Source organism: Equus przewalskii, chromosome 1 (genome assembly GCF_037783145.1).
Source record: "Equus przewalskii isolate Varuska chromosome 1, EquPr2, whole genome shotgun sequence".
Classification (NCBI taxonomy): domain Eukaryota; kingdom Metazoa; phylum Chordata; class Mammalia; order Perissodactyla; family Equidae; genus Equus; species Equus przewalskii.
Window position 1 is genome coordinate 6,413,523 of NC_091831.1, and position 16,285 is coordinate 6,429,807.

A 16,285-nucleotide genomic window follows, 5' to 3' on the forward strand; every position below is an offset into this window, starting at 1 on the left:
GCCAGCTGTGTCAACATTCTCCTTCCGTTTCAGGCCATTTTCTGTTTCTAAGCCTTAGGCCCCTGACATCCTCCATATAAAGTAGGGGTAATGCTGCCCACCCCACGAGGCTATTTTGAGGGTCACAGGAGAAGATGAAGCTACACAGGTAAGACATGGTGACTGGTTATCTTCCTCATGTGATGCTCTTTGTTTGATAGCCTCCTGCTTCACATTTTCTAGAACAGCTGCCACTTTCACTCTGCTAAAAGTGACCCACTGAATATATAAATAAATGTGGTGTGGAATTCATGTACTTTTGTAAGACTGTCACATAAATAAATTTCTAAATCAGAATTTAAAAACTCCAGATGGACCATGGGCCCATGGACCCTGTGTTTGAGACAATGAGCCTTATTGCGATGTGTGCCCAAGCTTGGCTGAGAAGTTGTACATGTGGCCGCAGTCCTTGCAGCCCTGAGAAGGTTCATCGGCATTTCCTGGCTGACCCCAGCAATGGTCTCATTTGTGGCTCTAAATCGAGTCCACGGCCCTGGCTCATTGCCCCGTGGTTGCATGAGCTTGGGACTGGCTCTATGTCCGATTCCAGGAGCCTTGGGGGTTGTGGTCAGTGGGTATTTTTGACTCCTGTGTCGACATGGCTGGGCCACAGATCTCCACAGTACCTCCCAGGCATCGTGCAGGACTTGGGTCTGTGCCACGCTTGCAAGTGCGACCCACCCCAGAGTACTGGGGTTCCCAGGGGCCCCGTCCTAAGCATCAGTGGGAGGTCAGACTAGTGACTCCCTCCCAAGACATAGCAGACTTTTGGGATGGAGCAATGAAAAAGAATAATCGATATTACAGTTTTAAATTTTGAAAGGTATTTTTGCTTAATTTCAAAAAATTTTCCGTATTTTTGATGCAAACTCAAGAGATAAATTCAGCAAAACCTTGCCTGGGGGAGGTACGAGAAGGCACAGTGAGGAGGGGGCATGTTGAGTCTGGGGGGAAGGACGCAGATGAGCATGAGACAGGGAAGTGGGGATTTTACAGGCTTCAAACAGGGCGTGACCACAGATACTTGCCAGTTGAAAGGGGAGGAATGTGGTCTTGCAGCGAAGCATCTAATGGCTGCCCGCTTTGACCCAGGGGCACATCTTGTCATCTTATTAGATGACCAGGCATGTGGTCACAGTGCACAATGTCACACAGCACAAAATGTATAATCAAGTCTTTAGATCTAACTTTCAGTTTACAGCAAATAGAGGAGATTGAGGAATGAGTTAAACACCACAAGAAATACAGTCAGACAAAGCTAGAAGGTGGGACCTTCTCTAGGACACTGCTCTGGCGTTGCCAGCAAGTTGATATTGAAAAAATAAATGGGTGGCTGGGAGAGAAGAGTTCTAGATTTTAAAAGACTTAAGAAATAGAATGTTGAGGGGCCGGCCCAGTGGCGCAGCGGTTAAGTTTGCACCTTCTGCTTCGGCGGCCCAGAGTTCGCCAGTTCGGATCCCCAGTGTGGACATGGCACCACTAGGCAAACCATGCTGTGGCAGGCATCCCACATATAAAGCAGAGGAAGATGGGCACAGATGTTAGCTCAGGGCTAATCTTCCTCAAAAAAAAAAAAAGAAAAGAAAAGAAATATAACGTTCACATGTGATGTGCGGTCCTTGACTGAATACTGCTTCTAACAAACCAACTCTAGAACATTTTAAGGACAACAGGAGATTTTAATTCTGGACCAGTATTAGATAATATTTTTAAGTTATTATTTACTTTACTGAGTGTAATAATAGTAGTATTGTGGTTATGTCGGAAAACATCCTTATATTTTAGAGATGCATGCTGCAGTGTCTGGAAGTGAAGTGTCACTGTGTTGGTCACTGACTTTATTACAGTAGAAACAAAAAAAGATGAAGTGAGACTGTTCAATCTAGGTGTTGGGTCTGTGAGTGTTTCATCTCTCTGCTTTTTTATATGTTTGAAATTTTGTATAAAATAAAGTTAAAGTGGAGGAAGGGAAGTGCTTGAAATTTAAAAACCAGTTTGCGAGACAGGAGCCTGGCCCGGCCTCACCCTGAGAGCTTGGGCTGGGCCTCACCTGCAGGTGCACGACTCAGCACTCTCCGTGAAGGTTATTACAGCAGACCCTGGGTGTTAAAACTTCAGCCAGCTCCACAGAGCAAATATGTTGTTCCGGAGAGGATGCTGCATGCTGCGCTAATGTGCCTTGTGGGCAAGTGTGACTGTGAATATAAATGCAGACCAAGCACTCCTTCCCACACTGAGTACACAAAGAAATGAGCTCTGGAGCTGGGGCCAGGACACCTGCACTTGGCAGAATGCCCTAGAATGGAAGGAGCCCTGGATCTGGGTTGCAAGGGCTGAGGGTTGTAGATGCCCTCGGGGTCCCCTTCTGGACCTCAGAGGCCTCAGATAGTGCAGGGTGGCATTCATAGACTCAACCAGACACGTGACCAAGAGCTTGGCAGCTGTCTGACTCTAGGAAAGTTACCCGGCTGCTCTTAAGTTTACTTGTTTTTAAAATGGTCTGACTTCTAGGGTGTCATGAAGATTTAATGGGATGATGGTAGCAGAGCTTAACACTGGTGGGGGCTCCAGATGAAACATGGTTTCCAGATATCAGACATCACACGGTGCAGGAGTGTGATCCCTGAAAGAAAGGAAACTAATGGACTGAGCCCTACGGCTGCCCAGCTGGTTTCCTGGAGGCAGTTTCTGGGCTGAAGCACAGAAAGGGAGACTCAAGCCTGGGGTCTCACTGAGTGGAGACAGACACTGGAGTCCAGAGAAGGCAAGGCTGCTGGGACTTGCAGGTCAGAGAACCCAGGCAGAGAGGGCTGCCCACACAGAGAAAGAAAGCCAGAGATCTGCAGAAGGGCTGCCGGAGTCTCTGAATACTGATCTGTGCACTTGTGGAGTGAAACTCCATGAGGCTAGCTGCAGCGAGAACACAAGACAATAGCAGGCCCTGAATAATTTCCAGAGCTCACATGGTGCTTAGTGTACCCTCTAGCCAGGGTGGAAAGACCTCATAATATAGAGTCCCACAAAGGACCACACCTTCATCATGGGGCTACAGTAGCCCTAACCTACAGGCTGCTCTAGTAAATAGTAAAGGTTACAAGCAAGCTCAGAAGAATGAAACTGAACCTGAGTCACTTAAGAGCATGCCAGAATAAAGTCCAGTGCTATTTAAAAGAATACAATAAACCCAGCACCAACAATGTAAAGTTCACAATGTCTGGCATCCAACCAAAAATGACTAGTCATGCAAAGATGCAGGAAAATGTGACCCTTAGCCAGGGAAAAGAATCCATCATCAAAACGGATGCAGAAAGGACAGGAATGATGGAATTAGCAGACAAGGACCTTAAAACAGTGTTATCAATATGCTCCATGTGCCCAGAAATGTAGAGGAAAACACAAAGATAGTGAGGAAAGAAATGGAGACCATAAAGTCAGAGTTGGTGCTCATAAATGGGTGCCATTGTTGTCATGGTGGGATTGGTGGTGCATATCTCTAAGGTACTTTTTGCTATCTGGGAAATTCTGGAATTCTCACAGCCTCTTTCTTTTATTTATTTTATTTTATTTTATTTTATTTTAAGATTGCCACCTGAGCTAACATCTGTTGCTGATCTTCTTTTTTTTATCCTCCTTCTTCTTCTCCCCAAAGCCCCCCAGTACATAGTTGTATATTCTGGTTGTGGGTCCTTCTGGCTCTGCTATGTGGGACGCTCCCTCAGCATAGCTTGATGAGCAGTGCCATGTCTGTGACCAGGATCAGAACTGGTGAAACCCCGGGCCACCGAAGTAGAGCACACGAACTTAACTACTCGGCCTTGGGGCCAGCCCCTCTTCCTTTTAAACTTACTCAGATGAGACCCCTCCTGTCTCCGGTTCTGAAAGTGCCCACTGCTCTGGGCATAGAGCAGGAAGCATCTTGGCCAGGGGAAGAGGTGGTCAGGAATTACAGTGAGTATCTGTTGGGTTTATCTGTCCTCGCCCGACTCTTCCTTCTTTGTTCAACACCATCCTGGTTGTCCTTTGGGGACCCAGTGTTGTGCACTGAATTGTGTCCCCTGCAAAATTCATGTGTTGAAACCCTAACCCCCAGTACCTCGGCATGTGACTGTATTTGGGGGCCTTTAAAGAGATGATAAAGTTAAAATGAGGCCATTAGGATGAGCCCTGATCCAATCTGACTACTGTCCTTACAAGAGGAGGAAATTTGGATACATAAAGAGACATCAAGGATGTGTGTGCACACAGGAAAGGCCATGTGAGGGCATGGAAGGTGGCCACAGAGAGAGGCCTCAAGGAGAAGCCAACCTGCCAACACCTTGATCTCAGACTTCCAGCTTCCAGAACAATGGGAAATAAATTTCTCCTCCCTGGCTTCTTGCATTTGCCTGCACAGTAGCTGCCAAGGTTTCCCGCTGTCATACACCCAGAGCCACCTCAAAAGCCAGGGACAGGATGTGGGCCCCAGCGCTGGAGGCTGGCTCTGCTCCAGGGTCTTGCTGTTGCCAGCTGACGGTTCAAATGGCAGAGACAGCACTTCCTCTTCTGGGCCTCATGGGCTGGTCCCTTTGCCCAGAGCTTCCTTCTCAGGCACCACGGAGGAGTCTAGGTAAGTGCCAACCTACGAAAGGCCCGCTGCGGGCAGGCGCTGGGGATGTCAGTGAAGGGGCCCAGACACACACACAAACCCACACTCTGCCTCTGGAGACTCAGCAGTGTCTGGAAGAAAGAGAAATGTGTGCTAGCTGGAGGAATCAGGGAAAGCAGACAAAGAGGTGACAATCTGGGGGAGAAGGTGAGACATGACAGTGACCTGTCATTCCAGGCAGAAGGAAGAGTGTGAGAAATGGTCCAAGCAGGGAAGGTGTTCAGCACCTGGGACAGGAGGATGGGGGTGGGATGGAGAGTGCTGGCAGGATAGAGGGCCAGAGGGGAAGGGCTGTGACCCCCAAGTCAAGGGGCCAGCAGGTTCCAAATCTGTGCTTTAGGAAGCTCACCCTGGTGGCAAAAGGGAAGATGGACTACAGAAAAGAGAAACTGGATCTAGAAAATGAGTTAAGAGGAAAGGAGGATGAACTTGGGAAGTCCTTTAGGGTTTTGACATTACTAATTAAACCTATGCACAATAACAGCTAATTTACTGAGAATGTGCCCACGAATGCACTCAGAGCCTTTAATGCTCACAATAACCTATGAGTTAGGCACTGTGGTTCTCCCCATTTTACAGATGAGGAAACTGAGGCTCCTAAAGGTAAAGCCAGGTACCTGAGGGTCACTGTAAATATCCAGTAAGATTACCTTTCAACCTTGTTATGAAACAAAGTTAATCTTGTCAATTTGCTGCTTTTTTTCTTAACCTGAGGGATGACTCAAGAGTCACAAGGATTTATGAGCTTGTTTTAAATAGAAGACAAAGAATGCCTTCAAGAAAGATATGATCACCAGATAACCAGCCTCCACCGGCTGTTGATGCCCAGCAGTCTCATTGCCCAAGGGCTTATCTGGAGTGAAAGAAACACAATTACTCCTTTATTCCTCAGAAACGGCCTTAGCTCTATACAAAACCCTGCTTTCTTCTCTTATTAAGGCAGATTTGGGAGAACCTGCTCCTGCCTTCTCAGTTTGGCCAATTCGAATAAATCCTTCTCCGTCTCCAAGCACCAGTGTCTCAGTGGTTGGCTTACTGTGCATCAGGCACACGAACTTGAGATGAAGAGGTTCAGCATCAAAGGTCCTCTGTAACGTGCCCAGAGTTCACCGCTAACAGGCAGTAGATTCAAGGTTGAACCCAGTCATTCTAACGTCAGACCCCAGACTTTTAACCCACTATGTGACTTTAGTCTTGACAGCAAATTGATGGGGTGGATGTGACATGTGTTGTTCTACTGGCCACCGTACAGGTGAGGAGGTGGACAGGGTTGTGGGACTGCAGCTCAGGCCTCCAGACTTCTCGTCCTCAGGGACCAGTGCACCTGGATCTTGCTGCCTCCAGGTCTCAGCAGCCCAAAGGTACGCACTGGAGCCAAGTAATATGCATCATCCAGATCACACAATGCCACCTCAACCACTAGACTAAGTGGATGCCCCTGTCCTCCTGGAGGGGGGTTAGGCACAGTTGCATGTGTCGTTAGAGTGAAACCCAAACTTCCTGGAGATATAAAGATCAATGTCCCAATATCACAACTGGATGGAGATACAGGCCCAGCTCTGCAGCCAGGTGGCTCCCTCAGTGCAGTGTGGCCTGGGCCCAGGGCAACCCTGCTGGGAGCTGCCTCAACACCCAGAGTGCACCTCCAGGCTCACCACCGACCCGACAGGCACGGGCCCAGCCCACCAGGATAATCTGTACTTCTCAACAGGCCCTGCTAACCAGGTGCACTATGGGCCTGCACCCCTCTCCACCTGGATCCCACCACACCTGCTCCTCCCAGGTCCCTGGACATATACAACCTGCTCCTGCAGAGAGTACATCTAAGCTAATGCCTTCCTAGGCCAGTACTTCCTAGCCCTGCATTTCTCCCTCTGGCTAAGGCTAACGCCATCCCAGCCGGGTCAAATGTCAGCCAGGTAAGGTTTTTCCACCCTTCAGGCAGTTAGTCACTCTCTCTGTAGTGCTCCCAGAAGGCCCTCCCTCTGGGACAGCACTTACCTAGACTTAACTTGTCCTGTAATGATCTGTGACTGCCACACAGGTTGGGAGAGAGCCTTATGCATCTTAGTTGCAGAGCCTGGCACTTCGGGCTAATAGTACTGAGATGAGAGCAATAATAATACAGACAGACAGCCCTTATGGAGCTCATGTATTATCTCATTTAATTACAGCTTCTCATTTGCAGATAACTATGTGGGAAGCATTTAATGCACTGCCTGGAGCATAGTGAGTGTGCAATAAATGTTAGCTACTATTATCAATAGAGTGGGAGCTCAGTAGATGTTTGTTGAATGAATGAGTAAGTGAGTGAGTGAATAAATGGGGTGACTCGGCCTCCCTTCTGCGTGCTACAGGGGCCGTGCACAGCATGGACTGTCATGATACATGATACATGTCATGGAGCATGATACAAGCTCATGCTCCTGGCTTGCAGACCAGCTGATCCAGCCTATGCAGGGGTGCATGAGTGACAGGGGGGCCAGAACCAATCCCAGTTAACCTTTTTTTGAACCTGCACAAGCCACCTTAAGCTTAGCATGATGAAGGCCCACTTTGGGACCCCCTCCCCAGAAAAGGACAAGCCTGAGACTCACAAACACATTCACCAACATGCCTTCTTCACTCTTGGGCCCTGAAACAGGCTCTGCCGAGCCACCCTGGAGAGCTGAGTTCCACAGTGGAGTCAGCGAGAAGCCCAAGGCAAGGCCACAGCGAGATTGCAGGCACACACGCCCTGTCCGTGCTGGGCCACTACCCCAGGACCAGGAACACAGGCAATGAGGAAGCGGCTTCTGGGGCCAAGCCAGATGCACACCCAGGCCCGGCAAGGGTCCAGGACCACATGGGGTTCAGCTCAGGGCAGGAAGTGTGCATGGTGCACCCACTGCATGCCGGACACCGTGCAGGCGGGTCCCGATGACACGGTGATGGCCAAGAGATGTCCCTGGCCCCCAGGAGCTCCCAGTCTGGAGGACAACAGACTAGGAAACAGCTACAGAAGAAAGGTGTGTCGAGAGAGGACAGGAACAGCTGGCCCTTGGGTCCTACCACGAGTCCCCCTCCTGCCACCCTGAGGACTTTGGCCATGCCCAGTACCCCTTGTGTTATTATTTGCTTAACATTTTTCTTAAAATCAAAAAAGGTAAGCTGTTTTTGAAAAGGAGAACCAGTATTACTTGCCACAAATAGAAAGTAGCTAAAAATAAAGGCCTAACTACCTTAAGAAAGAAATGTTCATTCGTGCGCCCATTTCAAATCCTCTCCCGTCCCATACTCGGGGCACTCTGCTCTCTGCAGGGCCTCTTGGAGGGGAGCAGGCGAGGGGCAGAGGGGACAGGGGAAGGGTTTGCAGGAGAAGCATGGCCCTGCAGCAGCAATGGGGCTGTGGAAGTAATGAAGGAGTGAGTCAGGCAGCAAGGAGAGGAGCAGATCAGAACAGCAGGCCACAGGGGCAGTGGGAAGCCACTTGGGGCTTGTGTGTGTGAGTGTGCACGAGTGTGTGTTTGCTACAAAACCCGCATCTAGTATCTCCAGAGGGGACTGTCTTAGTCCATCCAGGCTGCTATAACAGAATACCACAGCCTGTGTAAACAACAGACATTTATTTCTCACAGTTTCAAAGGCTGGAGGTCCAAGATCCAGGCGTCGGCGGGTGTGAGGTTCATAGCACCATCTTGCTGTGTCTTTACAGGGCAAGAGGGGTTTGGGAGCTCTGTGGGATCTCTTTTATAAAGGCACCAATCCCACTCATCAGGCCTCCACCCTCATGACCTACTCACGTCCCGAAGGCCCACCTCCTACTACCATCACACTGGAGGTTAGGACTTAGCATATGAATTTTGGGGGGACACAAACATTAGACCACAGCAGGAGGGTTCGCAGGGTGGGGAAAGGGTGGCAGCGTGCTCCCTGAAGGACCTGGGGGCCGGGTGAGACATGGAGATTCTGTCTTATGAGCAGGCAGAGAGCCACAGAGAGTTTTCAGCAGGGAGTGGCGTATGTGATGAGAGGTGAGATAGGAAGCCCTTCTGCTGAACTGGAGGGGGCCAGACCAGAAAGGGAGGTGGCCTGTAATCCGGAGAGGCAGCACTTGCCCAAGGCAGTGCTTCATGGTAACCAGGAGAGGGCCATGGCCTTGCCGGCCCGCACAATCTCCAAACTCTGGACATGAGAGATAAGACCCTGTTGGAACAGTTTCTGGCCCTGCTGGCCCCTGGCTCTCCCTCTGACCTGCTGCAGGTGAGCGACCAGACTCTCCCTGTGGTTTAGACTCCCTTAGGGGCAGGCCTTTGGGAAGGTTCTTTCTGCCTCTACCACACTCCACTTGAACTCTGAGATACTAAGACCCCCACCCCCGACAAGGTGGACACATGAATGCCTTCCAGGGTTCACCTACCTGGTTTTTATAATGCTATAAAATTTAAAATCTCAAACTATTTTAATTATCTCATAATTACAATATGCATAGCATTCCTTTTCTGGATGTAAGCAATTTGCAAAGAGATCTTCATTTTCTGAAGTTCATTGTTTTTAAACGAGCAGAATAAAACGGTTTTAAGAAACAGGTGCTCTCGGTGTCTTTTAGGCCTCCTTGATTTTCTTCCCCCCCTCCCCGCCCCCCGCAAGTAAAAATAGTAATGGAGAAATTCCGCAAGAACAGCACCACTTGAATGGGATCTCCGAAGGCTATAAAATCTCGAGCTCGGGGCTCCCGGTGACGCGGGGAAAGGGAGTCCCCCCGCCGCGCTCTCCTTGCACCCCGGGGATGGCCCCCAGCCCGCGCGGCTGCCTTCAGGAGCTGGGGGTCCCCTGGGAGGGCAGGACGGTGGCCAGGCCTCCTTTACTCCCTCTGCTGTGCAAGCCTGCCGCTGAGCGCTAACGTTTACTGAGCACTTGCCTCTCCGGCCTGATGTCTGAGAGATCCTTCGGGCTCCTGCGTTCCTCGTATCCCGCGCTGGGCCAGGGTGCCAGCCCTCCCGGCGAGTGCCGTTCCCTCCCCGGGGCGCCCGCAGAAGGGAGGGGGGCAGCGGCTGCCGGAGTCCAGAGCCCGCCCATGGAACCTTACCTGCGGCCACTGTGACCGTTGGCTGCCACCTTCGGAGCACTGCCCCGCTCGGGAGCCCCACCCCACCCAGACTGAGGCCAGGGACTGCTTGGCATAGAAGCGCAAAACGCGACTTCAGGGGGCGGCCTGGTCGCATGGTGGTTAGGTTCAGGCGCTCCGCCCTGGAGGCCCGGGGTTTGCGGGTTCGGATCCCGGGCGCGGACCTAGCACAGCTGGTCAAGCCACGCTGTGGCAGGATTACACATAAAATAGAGGAAGATTGGCACGGATGTTAGCTCAGGGCCAACCTTCCTCACCACAAAACAAAAACAAAAAAAGTCACTTCATGCCTCCAAATGGGACAACTCTGGAGTGACTCCTGCCCACTGCCCACCCCCCCCCCCCCAGCCTCCCTCCCTCACCTTGAACCCTGCCCGCTGCCGCAGTCACGCTGAAGCTGGTCTTGTGCTGAGTTCCTCTCTCCCTACTTCCCTCTCTTCCCTTTTCTTGAGAGCCCTGCTTCTGAACGTGATCTCCAATCTCAGACCTACTTCTGGAGAAACTGCCTTAACACATTGGTTAAGGAAAGAGGCCAGTGTACTGGATGGTAGCATCAGGGTGCTACCGAAACCCCAGTGGTGTTCCCTCCTGGCGAGTTAAACTAGACTCTCCACCAGAAGCAGCGTCACAACGTAAGGTGTATTTGCAGCAAATAGGAGAACGTGCGGAATCATTTGCAGAGTCGTGGGGTCCCGGGACAAAGGGAAGCTGGGACCTTTTATTTTGGATGGGGAATGAATATTCAAAAGGGAGAGGTGGGTATTCCCTTGTGCAGGCTCAGTTGGAAAACATGCTTCCACACACACTGCAGGTGATGGTAATAAGGCCTAAGCTCCTCCTGGAGAGATCTTAGCGTTAAAAATGAGGCAAAGGTCATAGGCATAGCTCTGTGGTAAGGCCTGGTCTGGCTCAGGGTGGTTGGTGATTGCATCTCCTTAACATAACAAAAGGGAAAAAACAATTTGGAAAAACAGTTAAATGCTTCCAAACCCACCTTTGAGTTTATCGGGGCAGCTAGTTGGTGACAGGGGGGTGAAGGAAGGTCCCCCAGACTAAGAAGAGACTCGGGACCTGGACCCCAGCTTGAGGCTGGCTGCTTCAGCACACTGCCCAGGCCCCATGGGAGGCACTGAACACCCTACTGGAAGGAAACAGGGTGCCAGTGATGGGGATGGCCAGGGGCCACCGCTCAACTTCTGTCCCCTGAACGCTCTTGAGTCTGCTGGTGTTCCAGGCATTCGAGATCTGGATCCAGAAATGACAAAGATTTCTGTTCTGTCGGAACTTAGAGTCCAGAGAGAGACAGGAAACAAACCAGCATGCAAATAAATCAGGTAGATAATGGGCTTTCAGGAAAGCCTCTGGGAGAGGATGACATCTGAGCAGAGACCTGAATGAAGAGAAGGAAGAGGTTTGTGAAAATCTAGGGGCAGAGTAACTAGAATTGAGGGAACAGCGTATATGTTGGTCTGAGGCAGGAATGCGCCTGCTGGACGCCAGGATCAGAAAGATCGCTGGAGGGGCTGGCCCAGTGGCTCAGTGGTTAAGTTTGCCGGTTCGGATCCTGGGTGCAGACGTGGCACCGCTTGGCAGGCCATGCTGTGGCAGGCATCCCACATATAAAGTAGAGGAAGATGGGCACGGATGTTAGCCCAGGGCCAGTCTTCCTCAGCAAAAAGAGGAGGATTAGCAGCAGATGTTAGCTCAGGGCAAATCTTCCTCAAAATAAAAAGGTCGCTGGAGTATGAGATCGAACAGAGAGGGGAGAAGGGCCTGGAAATGGCAGGCAGATGATGGAGTTCAGCTTTCAGTTGCTTCTTAATTGGTTTATGTGTGTGAGCCTTGTCAACCCAACAGGCACCCCCAACCAGGGCAGAAAGCATGCCATAAGATTTCTTAGTATTATCATTTATTCATATGAGCATACGAGTACACTCTGATACACATAGTATACGTATTTATTATTACATATTGTCATTCACTGAGGGCTTCTGCTGCGCTGGGCTGTGCTGCTGGCTGGGAGAGTAGGAAGCCTTGATTCCTCCCACTGTCAGGGAGCTCCTAGAACCCGGAAGCCCAGCCCTTTTGAGGTGCATCTTAAAAGTATAGCCCCTTTTTCTAGAAACAACAATAGATAGCGTTATTATTTCTCAAGTTCACATCCACACTCACAGCAGCTGGGGCTAGGCTGCACTGGAAGATAAAGTTACCTGGGCGGGCACCACCAGTGTCCACCTTGATGAGTTTAGGATAGGTCAAATGCAGAAGGAGCTGTGCACTTCACAAAGGCAAACCGTCTTGCTTTTCTGCTGGTTTCCTTTTCTTCGAGCAATGCATATGCAGGGGGTTGGTTTTGACTTCAGTGGGGGAGTTATAGAGTCACGGCTCAAGTCCAACGTCACTGTAGGGCCCTGGTGGCTTTGTTTGCTGAATCACTGGCTCTGGAAGCTCATAAACAAGGTGCAAATGAAAGTATCCAGCCTAAGGGCATGGGAGGAAGGCTCAGGCAGAGTCAGGCGTCTCCAGAGTGCCTTCTACGCTCACACCGACTTAGACCCACTCATTAGTGTGAAGCAGGGAGCCCTTGGCAGGCTCAAGTCCAAACCGGCATGGATGACCTTCAGTGACCAAGCCGGGCTATACTTTTCTAAGGAAATTACAGAATCTCAGATTGTCTCTCTGTTAGTCTCAAGCAGATAATAGAGAAGCCAGTTTTTGTTGTAGTGAAGAAACATGAGTTAATCCTATACTGAAAGTGAGGGCTGTGGGCGTGAATTTCTCTATTTTGCAGGCTCCAGACACCACACAGAGCCTTGTGAAACTAAGCAAGAGAGTAACTTTGTGGTCATTCTGGTCCTAGAGACAAGTTCCTGGAGAGATTTTTAAAGACGTCTTTGTTTTACAGAAATGGTTATTTCATAATGCATAGAAAAGAGCATGAGGCAAATAAGGGTTTAGCTTTCAAAATGGAAATTGTCCTCGTGGGATAGACCTTTGTTTTTGCTTTTTAAAAGCTTTTTATTATAAAATAAATCACAAATACAGAAAACTTCACAAATCAAATATATGGCTTAGTGAATTATTTCAAGGCACATGCTATTAGGGTAAGAAATAGAACTTGGCAAGCTACCCCGGAAGCCCATCCAGATCACAAGCCCCTGTCCCAGTCACAACCCCTCCTTGGGCCCCATAAGCAACATTATCCTGACTTTCATAGTAATAACTTTCTTGTGCTTTTTTTTTTTTTTTGGTGAGAAAGATTGGCCCTGAGTAAACATCTGTTGCCAGTCCTCTTTTTTCTTCCCCCCTCCTCAAAGCCCCAGTACATAGTTGTATATCCTAGCTGTAGGTCATTCTAGTTCTTCTGTATGGGATGCCGCTACAGCACTGCTTGATGAGCAGTGCATAGGTCTGCACCCAGGATCCAAACCAGTGAACCCTGGGCCACCAAAGCAGAGCACATGAACTTAACCACCTGGCCACGGGACCAGCTCCCTAAGTGGTAATATTCTGATTCCACCATTTCTTTCTCCATTTATTAGCTGGAATGCGATTTTAAAGAGACACGTCTCCTCATCTACTGCTTGGGTCCCCAGGAGGATGATTCCTCTAGAAAAGATTGCATAATGCTTGATTCTTCTTCTCCAGTTGCCAGTTTTCAAGATAACGAATCCTTTCTCTGTCATCTTCCAAATGTGATCCCTTTTTTGGTAAGGTGGGTTTCATCCATTGCAGTTATTATCATTCTTGAAGCTCATTGTCCCATCTTTGGTCTGAGGAAGGCATTTCGCTTGGCTCCTGGGTCCTTCTGACATGACCCTAGTCGTTTTTGACAGCTTCTGTGCTCTCTGGTCTTAAAAGATGTTTCAGGTCTTCTATATGTTTTCTGCCCTAGACCTAGGATCAGTGATCTCTGCAAAAAGCGCTCATTTCTTTCAGAGAGAAACTGTATTTTAAGATGACAATTGGGGCTCTTATTATTATTGGAATAATTATTGTTTCTCAGCCACTTTATATATATATGTAAATAAATATATATACATATATGTATATATATTTTCAATATATGAAGCAGCAATTTTAATTTTTAGTTAAAAATTTTTTCCAGTTTTATTGAGATGTAGTTGGCATACATCGTTGTATGAGTTTCAGGTGTACAGCATAAAGGTTTGACTTATATATTGTGAGGTGATTAGCACGATAAGTTTAGTTAACATCCATTATCTCATATAGATACAACACAAAGAAATAGAAAGAAAGGAGAAAGAAAATGTTCTGTATAATGAGAACTCTTAGGATTTACTCACTTAGCAACTTTCATCTACATCATACAGCAGTGGTAACCATAGTCTTCATGTTGTATGTTACATCCCTAGTATCATTTCTCTTAGAATTGGGGGTTTGTACCTTTTGACCACCTATATCCATTTGAAAAGAGCATGTATGAAAAAATCATATATATGAAAAAAATTTCCCTGAGTTTGTATTGATCTTCCAACTCCAAAGTAAGACTCCAGAGCTCTGCCATAGCCTCGTCTCTGGTCCTTTTGTGTTGGATCTGTACCTTCTTTGATACCAAGCATCTTGGATCTCAAGGACACAGGCGATGAGAGAATGAATATAGCCCATAATTACATGTTTGTTTTATCCCAAATTGAGCACACAGCAGCCTCAGAATAAAGGTACTAATACTACCATGAACATGTATAAGATATTTTTTGAGCAGATGAGCTCCACCTTCTCTCCTCCCCCACTTAAAAAAATAGTTGTCCCTATCCGCATCGTCACAGCATGTCCTCAGGACTTACTACGACCTCTCCTTCTTTACCCTCAGTCTGAGTCCTACAGGCAATGGTGTGTTTAACACTCGCCACCAGCCACCAGTCCTTATGCTGATGTGGTCCGATCATTTTTGGGGATGCGGCTCAATCTCTGCTGAATTCCGCAGGAGGAGCTCATGGAAACGCCATTTCTTGCTTTCCCGTGTGTTTGTAATAATTTGTGTTTGTGTTTGAAAGTCAGTTTTGCTGGATAAAAAAATCTTTGGCTTACAGTCCCTTTCTTTGAGTTTCTTAAATATGTACTCTGTTTTCTTCTGGCAGGAAGCATTGCAGTTAAAAAGTCTGAAGGTGATCTAATTTTCTTTCCCTATTGAGTCTCATGTTCTTTTTTTTCTAGATACGGAAAGTGGGTTTTTTTGTTTTTATTTTTTAAGCTCAGTAATTTTGCTAGACTATGTCTTGGTGTTGGTCCTTCTGAGTTAGTAACGTCAGGTGTGTGGTATGGTCTCTCAAGATGTAGTTTCATATCCTTTGTTTAATTTTAGGGAATTGTTCTTGAATTATGTTTTTAATATTTTTCTTCCCCTGCTTTGATTATCTTCTTAATGGACTCCTATTATGTGCATATTTAATCTTCTTTGCCTATCTTCAATATCTGTTACTTTTTCTCACATCTTTTTTTTCATTTCTCTTTGATTAAAAACTTTTTATCACTATTTCTTTTCAGGCATGATTTGTGTTTATTTACTACTACGTTCCTTCCAATTTAGTCTTCATTGGGGGGGGGGGGCGTGGTGAAGAAGATTGGCCCTGAGCCAACATCGGTGGCTAATTTTCCTCTTTTCGCCTGAGGAAGATTGTTGCTGAGCTAACATCTATGCCAATCTTCCTCTATTTTGTATGTAGGACACCACCACAGTATGGCTCCATGACCAGTGTGTAGGTCCATACCAGGGATCCGAACACGTGAACCCCGGCCCGCCAGAGCGGAGTACGTGAACTTAACCACTATGCCACCCAGCTGGCCCCAAGTCTTCATTTTTTATATAAACTTTTCTTTGACTTCTGATTCTTTTGTGAGTGCTCTTATCTCATATCCGAGTTTTCCTAAGTGTTGTTCACTCATGGGTTGTAGCATTTTAGCTTATTTTGAAATAAGCTAAGTTTGATCTGTTCTGTTGCCACATCTTTCAGGCATGCTTTGATTGTCTATAGGGTGTATATTCTGCCTCTTCTCTCTTTTTCTTATTTTGTTTGGCATTTGACCTTGATACTTGTCTGTTACTCATTTATAAGTTCTCCTGACTTTCCATTTAAGGCAGTGGTCAGGAAAGCTTTTCTGACTCCACAGAGCTCCCTCCTCATTGTTTCATGTGTTGTTAAAAACTACAGCAACTTGCTTTCTGAGCAAAGTTTCCTGGATCCGCTCCCCTTCCCTGCTGTGGTCTGGATCTTCTCTTGCCTTTGTCTCTACTGTCCCTGCCCTCATCACTTTTGATTCTCTCTCCTGAGGCTTCTCCTCTGTGTGGGCCCTGTCCTAGAAGGGAGCCCTGGCAGGGGAATTTTGAGCATTCACAGGGCCTGAGCTGCTCCAGCCCCTTCTCATCGCCTTCCCATGGGCCCCTGGCAGTCATTAGCTGTGGAAAGGGGCAAAACTCCTCCTGGTTTCAACTGCTTTTCTCAGAATTCCCCTAGACCTTTGCTTTTTGATGG